The sequence below is a fragment of the Dama dama genome, chromosome 11, assembly GCF_033118175.1.
Source record: "Dama dama isolate Ldn47 chromosome 11, ASM3311817v1, whole genome shotgun sequence".
Classification (NCBI taxonomy): Eukaryota; Metazoa; Chordata; class Mammalia; order Artiodactyla; family Cervidae; genus Dama; species Dama dama.
Window position 1 is genome coordinate 63,851,118 of NC_083691.1, and position 10,597 is coordinate 63,861,714.

A 10,597-nucleotide genomic window follows, 5' to 3' on the forward strand; every position below is an offset into this window, starting at 1 on the left:
CCACCTATTTGATTAAAGATAACCAAAGCTTTGAATTATTAACTTTCTATCTTTGCTTTTGATTAGGCTGTTGTAGACATATGTGTACAGACGGAAAGCTATTTGATTTGAATAATTTAATATGCTCACTAAAGGAAGGTTTCGTTTCCATTTCTCATAGCTATATTATGTGCCTACCTGTAGAAATTCCACTTTTTTGATAGGTATGACTAAACTATGTAATAAATATTATATTTATACTGCATGAAATCTATAAAATTAAATAATAAACATAAGTAAAGAAGGAACTATAAATTGAATGTTTGAAACATACAAAAGAACAGAGCCATGTGACCTAAAATGCTGTTTGATTTGACCCTGGAGACCCAAAATACTATACAAAGACACTGATCTATAACGCAGTGAGGAAGCTGACTCAAGATGGAGGTGTTGGTTAGAGGGACTGTAACTTTAAATTTGTGTCAGGCCCTCTTCCAAGTGAACCCAAACCTGGTATCCTGACTTGTCCACTCCCCATACCTCTATACCTTGTAACATAACAACTGTCCAATATTATAAACATTTTTTTCATATCTATAAATGTACATAAAAGTTTACAAAATTCTAGGTTTTGAAACATATGAAAATGGCAAGTAGGTTTCATGTTTTGATAACTTTTACTACATAATTTCCTTTACTGACTTCATATACCTTCAGAATGAATTAGTCCAACATGCAAATAATTCTTAGCACAGGCATCTATGTTACTTGGGAGACTATTTTTCATGGACTTATTTCTTGTAGCCAACAATATCTGTGACTAATTGTGCTACTCATAAATTCAAGTAAAGCAATGTCCTCAAAATACATCTTCTAGTAATTATTGTAGGCCTCTTGTTCTCTGTGGTGATCTAAAGAACAGTAAGGATAGTTAATTGTGCCATAGAGAAACAAGTTATGGGTCATTGGAGCCTATTCATTAAAAGTAAAATAAAATCCCCAACATCATCTTTAATTTTGGTAAGGAGAATCTCCTACTATTTAAAAGCATTGATAACTTTTAAAGGAATGTGCCCTAGAGACAAGCTGTATGTTTTAGGATACTTTCCATTGCTTCCCTGTCATCATGAGAAAGAAATAAAAGTATGATTTATCTTTTAAATTAAAATTTGAAGTAATTCCATTATATATGCTTGAGAATATATATGAGGATACATTAAAAAGTCTGCTACTAAACCAAGAAAATGTTTACTAAGGAGATATTTTATTAAATTTATTTCTACTGAACATCATTTGCTTACAGATGTTAAGGAGGATGATGGCACAATATTTAAAGAGTTTTAACAACTAATAGGATGAAAAATCCTTTTTATACATTAATATTATTTCTCGTCAAAGTAATACATGCATACAGTAAAAATTAAAATAGCAGAGAAAGGCTTTTAATAAAAAGCAATAGTTTCCTACCTTAGCCCTGACTACTTTTTGGCCTGCTCCTGTCTTTATTTTTTATAGTTGTTATCTTCCTAATTCTGTTGATTTGTTTGTTTTTTCTAATGTAATTCAGCCTTCTTCTTTTTAAAAAAGAATTATTTATTTTGGGCCATATCACTGGCATGCAGCATCTTAGTTCCCTGAATAGGGTTTGTACCACTATCCCCTGCATTGCAGCTCAGAGTGTTAACCACTGGACCACCAAGGAAGTCCCCCAATTCTGTTTTAAAAAGAGTTGATACAGAGCCAGTGTGTCCCAGGCAGTCTTCACTCTGAACATATAGACATCTGGTCTGAACATCATGTGCCTATGCCACAATATTAATAGTTGTCAAATATTTTTAATATTAAGGCCATCTAAATAATAGAAGTTGGGCTTCCCTGCTGGCTAAATGGTAGACCATCTGCCTGCAATGCAGGAGAACACCTGCAATGCAGGAGATACAGGTTCGATCCCTGGGTCAGGAAGATCCCCTGGAGATGGAAATGGCAATCCACTTCTTGCCTGGGAAATTCCATGAACAGAGGAGCCTGGTGGGCTATAGTCCATGGGTCACAGAGATGGACACGACTTAGCAACTAAACTACCAGCACAAATAATATAATTTATATTCTTATTTTTGGATTTATCATAATGAAACATCATCTCTTGAGTCAGCACTATTAAAGAAAATTTAGCTCATTCACAAGACCTATCTCTCCCACTTTTCCCAATTTATGATAATTGTATGATTTTCTAAATCTCTTAACTTTACAATGCTAAAGAATACTTAATACTTGAAGTTCCCCTGTATTTCTTTTTCTGTTAACTGTAAATTGCATTCCTTGACTCCCCATTACTGAGGAGATTCTCAGGGATTCCCATTCCCTCTGCCCGCCATCTATAATATAGACATTAACACATTGTTCCGCAACCATATTGAAATCTTTATTTTGTCTTTTGGTTACATAGGTGACGCTGGTGGTAAAGAACCTGCCTGCCAAAGCAAGAGATGCAAGAGATGTGGGTTCGATCTCTGCCTCGGGAAGATCCCCTGGAGTAGGAACTGGCAATCTGATTCAGTATTGAAGCCACATGGCTACAGTCCATGAGGTTGCAAAGAGTCAGATATGACTGACTGAGCACATACATATGTAATTATATATATGTAAATAACATGTATATTTAACTGAAATATATATATATAATTAACCTAAAAGTTGTGTATCGTTATATACATATATAGAGAGTAAATAGTATTTATATTATTATAAGACATGAAATACTTTCTTCTCTACAAATCCAAAGTCAAAATCTCTTATTAACTCAAAAGAGAAATTTCCAGGCATCAATAAATGGATTCTCTCTTCTTTCCTTCCATCCATTGCTCAAATCATATCATACTTTGTTTGCATCTTATTTGGATCAAACTTTCTTGTTTAGTTTTTGTTTCTTTTTTTTTTAGACCTGGAACCATCCTTCTTTTCTTGTTGAGACAAGGAAAATGTTAGCCATCTTTAGCTTGTTCCTCATTTGGTCTGTTGCTTAGAATTTCTTTTTTTGGAAGACATTCTTCCCTAGAGTTCAGAGATCTCTTATTCTAATTTGGGCTGAAATTCTTCCAAGGCCTTGTGGATATAGTTATATCCAATTAGTTGTAGCTAGTTCTCCTTCTTTCCACTCAAGATACAGATTTTTTAAAAAGGTTACTGCATATGTTTGCTTTCTTTCAGGATATGACGAGCATCTATCGTCCCCCAAATTCTCTCCTTAATTGATCTGGTATAAAAAGCAAAAAGTCAGAAGCTTTTTCCTCTGCTCTTACTATAGTATCTCATAATACTTGCTATTCTTTGAGCTTTAGCCAACTTATCTCTATTTTTATTAGTTTTCAAAGTATGACTTGAGGACCCTTGAGAGTCCAAAAGACATTTTTGGTGGTTTATGAGAGGTAACAGCCAAAATATGGAAACATGCTAAATGCCCACTGATACGTGTGTGTGCGCGCGCGCACACACACACACACACACACACAAATACTACTAGTCACAAAAAAGAATGAAATCCTTCATTTGAAACAACATGCATCAACCCTAAAGGTTATTATGCTACGTGAAACAAGTCAGCAGAGAATGACAAATACCTTATGATTTTACCCACATGTGGAATCTGAAACACCAACCAAACCAAACAAAAACAAAGAGATACAGAGCACAAGATTAATGGTTGCCAGAGAAGAAGCGGGTTGGGGGTGGATGCGATGAATGAAGGGGATCAGTAGTAAAGTGATGGATGGAAGCTAGACTCGTGCTGCTGATCATTTTGTGGTGTATGTGGATGTTGAATTATAGTGCTCCATACCTGCAACTTCTATAATAAAAGAAAATATTTTATGATAACACTAAGACATTGTTTCTTTGTACTGGCATTTTTACGGATGATGAAAAAGCAAAGGTGGTAGGTAAAATGCAAGTGCCTTGGCATGAATCCAGTCAGTGTTACCAAACTGGACTCAAAGTTCTTTTTTCTTTTAACAATTTTACTGAGAGTGTTCTTGATGAAAAATAAAACTTATTACTGTATTAAATCTTCACCTTTGAGCACACCTTTTTAATACTGTATGACAAGGCAGGAAAAATGCATAAAGCCTTTCTGTTGCACACTGGAACATAGTAACTGTCTCGGGCAAAATAACTTAAGTGATCATTTGAGAAGTATGTTGAACAAGACACATGTTTTTTTTTTTCATTAAACATTATTTCTATTTGAAAGAATGATTGACAGAAAAACTATGATAATGTAGGTGATGATATTTGCTTGATAATGAATGGAGAAAAACAATCTCTTTAAGGAAACCACTAACAGTATTTATCACCAATAATAAAATTTAAGCTTTCAGGCAAAAATTAAGTTTTTGTAAAGCTCCTATCCACTACTGTGAGTTTGACAGCTTCTCAATACTTAAAGTGTTTTTTTTTTTCTGAAATTAGTGGTGATATTAATGAATTTATGCAATAGAAGAGTTACATAACCCAGCAAACTATTGTTTTTTCTAAATGACAAATGTATGATGTTACAAATCATGCATAGATAAAAGATTCATTCAAAATACCCTACTGACCAATGCATTTCAATGTAACAGAGTATGGAAAAGCCACTGGTGTGGTTTCAGATTCTACATCGCAAGTAACCTTTGAGACGCTATCACTTGTCAGATATTAGTGTCGTATCAGAGAAGAGTACCCAGATTTATCTGAAAAGGCTGTTAAAATGCTTCTTCCTTTTCCTACTGCATTTCTGTGTGAGACCAGATTTTCTTGATATTTTTAATTAAAATTAAGATATCACAACAGATGGAATACAGAAGCAGAGAGAATTCAGCTGTCTTTATTAAGCCAGATATTAAAAGAGATTTGCAAAAGTGTAAGATAATGTCACTCTTCTCAATAATTTTTTTTCGGTTTGGGAAAATACAGAGATTTTTGGTAAAAATACATGCAATTTATGTTAATATAGAGCAAGTCTATGGTTATTGTTTTCAAATGAATATTTAAACACTTTTCAGTTTTAATTTTTAAAAGAGCAAATGTTGAAATATGTAATCCACATACAAATGGTCTTTGGGGGTCTTCAAAAGGGGTCCTAAGGCCAAAGCCACTACTCTTAACTTCTTGCCTGCAATGAACTGAAGTCTTCACCATAGTCTTTCTGCTGAGTTTTTGTTTCTGAATCCTTCTGAATATTTTTGTCCTTCTATCACTCTGGTAGTAGAAAACTGGCTAGTTATGTTATTCCTTCAAATCCTGCAGAAAACAGCCCCTCTTCTCCCATCCCAATCTGTACTTTGGGGAAATAATTGTTTAGTTTACTTATAGATTATTAAATTTACCATATTATTGACACTGACTTGTGTCCCCATATCTTTGAACTGATGCACTTTGTGTTATAAATGACTTAGCAGCAGCAGCAGCAGCATGTCAACTTAACTATTTCCTCCTCAGTTAGTAAAGGCTCTTCTCCTGAGAAAGTGAGATTTTATTTTCTTCCCAGAAAGCTAACCCCATGACCTTAACACCTTTCTGATTTTAAGAGGGGGGGATCTCTTTAAGTGTCAATGCCTGTAAAGTTTTCTTTAAGAAGCTCAAATAGAATCATCTACCGACATTTCTGATAATTTTCTGAAGCAATAAGAAGAGGACAAAGATGGACACATCCTTTAAAAAGGGGACCCTTTATCGTGGTAGCATTGGTTCATCTCTTTCTATAGAACTTGAAAGCCTGTGCTCAGTAATTTATGTTAATGCTTTATTTTCGAAGTTTTCTTTCTTCCACAAGCTCTTCATACTTTGACCAAGAACTGACCTTTCCCCTCTTTGAAATTTACCCTCCAACCTACCCCCACTCTCCATGCTAGCTTTTCATTAGGGGACTGGGGAGACATACCCTCACGTTGCTATGCATTGCGCTCCGGTGGCAGGCCTTCCTGACAAAAATCAAAGGGCTGCTAGTGCCGGAAGGATGAACTCTGTGATCTCAGCCCCCGTAAAGAGAAGCATCCCTAGAGAGAGGTTCAATTCATGTCAGAGTTAAATCTTAACTCATCTGAGAGCTGAGAAGCACTCAGGCTTTTGAATATTTTTATTGAGAAACATTTTCCAAATCGCAGATCAGATTAATATTTCAGTAACTCTGAATGAATCCGGTCCAGGGCAACAAACAGTACCAATGGCTCACGTGCAGTGTAATTTAGAAAGAAGTTTTTAGGGTCTTTACACAGTTTCTGCTATAATTTTTTCCAGGTTAGTGAATTGAAAGTCACGTAGTTGTGTCTGACTCTTTGCGACCCCATGGACTATACAGTCTGGAGTTCTCTAGGCCAGAATACTGGAGTGGGTAGCTTATCCCTTCTCTAGCAAATCATCCCAACCCAGGAATCGAACTGGGGTCTCCTGCATTGCAAGTGGATTCTTTACCAACTGAGCTACTAGGGAAGCCCTTTTCCAGGTTGAATAGGAACAAAGTCGAAACTCTGTTTCCTCTTTATTTTCTTTTCCCTTCTCCACCTTCTCCCCCTTTCCTCCCACTCTTTCTCCCTTCCTTCTTTCTTTCTTTCCTCCCTTCCTTCTCATTTTTTTCTAGGGATTTTTTGTTTTCAAGAATAACCCACTGGTTAGCATAATCTCATTCTAATGCACCTGTGTTTGGGATTTTTGAATACCATCAATAAAAATGGGGTAATCTCACAGGAATTCGTCTTCCTTTGACTTTTATGACATTAAGCCCCATGTTACCCTAAATAAGATAGTGTTGTTAGTACTGGAAACTGTCTTAAAGTGTCAGTGAGTCACTATAATTCCAAGTTAGAAAAGACTTAGTTTAACTAGCTAAATGTTGAATGATATATACCTAACCTTCAAGAGAAAATCTGCTCTTAAGTAACAATATTTGAGCATTTAAATATGCTAGTAATTGTTCTAAGTGACTTGCATGTATTAAGTTATTTAACCATTAGAACCACTTCATGAGGGCAGTGTTGTTATTGTATCCTTTTTATAGATGAGTAAATTGAGGCACTTACAACTTTGTCCAAAGTGCTTATTAGTCTCAGAAGTGGAATTAGAAAGCAGGCCAACTAGCTTCAGAGAATATGAATTTAACTCTCACACTATGATTCTTCTCTGGGTTTTCAAAATACAGTATGATTAAAAATAAACAGTAGTGAATTCTGTTAGCAGCTTATGGGATTTTCATTATTTCTTATATCTAACTTTAGTGATTCATTTCCTTTTCACTGTAAGACAACTGAAATATTCATGGTTTGGTACTTGTTGTTCCCTAATCTGAATCCCCTTCCTCTTTACGCTAGTGAAATGCAACCCATTCTTTAAAGCTCATTTTAAATTTCATTTCCTCCATAAAATTATATCTGTTAAAAACCGGTGTCTCCTAAAATTTAAGAGTTGGAATAGAATACAGAGGATTTCTAGTAGAATTTCTACCCAAACCAAGAAATTATGGAACAAGCCTGAGATCATTAGCTTCTGATTAAAAATAAGCTCTTACATGGCATCCAATACCTTCTCTTCACAAATTTCTATTTAGCTAGTAATTCTTACCATCTTAAGCTAGACTACTATCTTTATTGTTTTGACTGAAATTTAGCATTATTCAGCTATTATCATTAACCTCTTAATTTATTCACTTATTTGCACTTCCAATAGCTACTTATTAGGGTTTTTTAATGTACACTCTTCTAGATTCTTCCCTGATAACTCAGATGATAAAGAATCTGCCTACAATTCAGGAGACACAGGTTTGATCCCTGGGTCAGGAAGATACCCTGGAGAAGGAAATGACAACTCACTCCAGTATTCTAGCCTAGAGAATTCCATGGAGAGAGGAACCTGACAGGCTAGAGTTCATGGGGTTTGCAAGAGTTGGACATGACTGAGCGACTAACACTTTCACTTCTAGATGCTAGAAGATAAAATAATAAAGACATAGATCTTGTTTTAATAAACAATATTTTTAAGATGTCTAACATAGACCGGAAGACCAGGAAATAACAGTAAACACTGAGATTTAAAGAGGAGTAGGATTTAGCTCTTTGGAAAAGAGGAAGAAAAACATTAAAAGCTGAGGAATGATCCCTATTTTACAGTTAGAATACCTGACGCGTAGAAAGGTAAAGTAATTTTTTCAGGATCATAAAGTTAGTCATTGGAAGAATTGAAATCTGAGTTGGCATTTAACTCCTGATGCTTTTAAATTAGGGTAATGAAAGAGTAGCATCATATTCAGGGAGTTGCAGGTAATTATTTAAGCCTAAAGTGTGGGCTGTGGTAAGGGAAGAGGTTGAGATGGTGGTAAAATGAAGAGTCAGACAGAGGCCAGCTGGTAATGAACTTTGGAAGCTAGGCCAACTCATTTGGATTGTATTGGATTGTATTCTCATTATCCATTTCTTCTAACACTGGGAGAACCTTTTGAGTTTGCCCGCATTTTACTGATTTGGTTTTCTCTAATGATGACAATTTGGGGTTTTCCTGATGCAATTACTTTTTACTCTGTTGTTACTTTTAAAAGTTATTTGTTGCTTAGCTTATTTTTTAGCCAGCTTCATTTCTTTGTCCCATTCCATCTCAGAACATTGCCCTCTCATGACTCCTTGCTTCTTGCTTCATCATTTAGATTTTTTTGTTGCATCAAATAAATGTTGAACATGGTATTCTTATGTTTTGCACAGGAAGCAATTTCAGCAACATGTTTTTATTCCAAATTTTTTTCTTGTTTCAGTATTTTTGCATATTTAAATTGAAGATAAGTATTTACAAATTTTAATATAACATACATATACATATTTGTTTAATTGTGAACTCAGAGACATCTAAACAGGTGCTACATGCCTACACACTGTTGTATCTTAATCCTCTTAACTGTGTATTTTAGCTCTCAGGTAATTTGCACCTAGATCTGTCCATGATTTGAAAGTCAGCATTTCATGGTCTCTAGACCAGTCTGTTCTGCACGGCAGTTTAATTTCAGGACCTCTAACTGTTCTGGAGGATGAAATTAGTCTCTGGTTGCCATTTGCTTGCTCAGGGATTTCATATGTGTGAGGATTTCATATGTTTTTTGGGATACAATGTGCTACTTCTCCCTCTTGGAAATGCATGATGAAGCACCTGGAGAAGTCCCGTAACAAAGACGCTTGTTGAAAACTACAATGAAGCACCATCCCACACCAGGCAGAATGGCCATCATGAAAAACTACTACTAACAAATGCTAGAGAGGGTGTGGAGAGCAGGGAACCATCTTACACTGCTGGTGGGAATGTAAGCTGGTGCAGTCACTATGAAAGAGTATGGAGGTTCCTCCGAAAACTAAAAATAGAACCATCATATGATCCAACAATCCCACTCCTGGGCATATATGCAGACAAAACTCTAATTAAAAAAGGTACATGCACCCCTATGTTCACAGGGGCACTATTCACAACAGCCAAGGCACGGAAACAACCAAAATGTCCCTTGACAGATGAATGGGTGAAGAAGATGTGGTACATATCTACAGTGGAGTATTATTCGGCCATAAAAAGAATGAAATAATGCCATGTGCAGCAACATGGATGCAATTAGAGATTATCATACTAAGTAAGTCAGAAAGACAAAGACAAATGCCGTAAGTTATCACTTATATGTAGACTCTAAAATATGACACAAATGAATCTATCCGTGAAACAGAAACAGACTCACAGACATAGAGAAAAGATCTGTGATCATCAAGGGGGAGAGAGTTGGGGGGGCAATGGAGTGGGGGGTTGGGGTTACCAGATATAAGCTATTATATATAGAATGGACAAAAGCAAGTTCCTACTGTGCACCACAGAGGACTATATTCAATGCCCTATGGTAAACCACAATGGATAAGAATATTAAAAAAAAAGAATGTATAAATTTATAGCTGAATCACTTTGTTGTAAAGCAGAAATTAACACAATGATGTAAATCAACTATATTTCAATTTTAAAAATGAAGATTGTTAATCATTCTTTTTAAAGTCAGTATTTGTGAAACATTTTCAAGGAAGATGTTATATTCATATGTCTGCACCCTCTCTGGACACTGCTTTGGTAAATGCTACGAGATGTGGTGACTCAGAGGTTAAAGTATCTGCCTGCAATGTGGGAGACCTGGGTTCGATCCCTGGGTTGGGAAGATCCCCTGGAGAAGGAAATGGCAACCCACTCCAGTATTCTTGCCTGGAAAATCCCATGGACAGAGGAGCCTGGTGGGCTGTACTCCACGGGGTAGCAAAGAGTCAGACACGACTGAGTGACTTCACTTTCACGTTCTTTATGAGATGAATAAAGTCTGCTTCCCGTAGACTTTGTTGGCCTGCAAACATCAATCTTTTGCAACGCTTATTTGAAATGCTTTTTCTTAAATAAGTATATCCAAGTTCAGAGCATCTCACATGGCTCAGTAGTAAAGAATCTGTCTGCCAACCAGGAGACGTGGGTTCTATCTCTCCCTTAGGAAGACCCCCTGCAGAAGGAAATGGCAACCCACTCTAGTACTCTTGCCTGGGAAATCCCATGGACAGAGGAGCCTGGTGAGCTACAGTTTCTGGGGTTGCGAAAG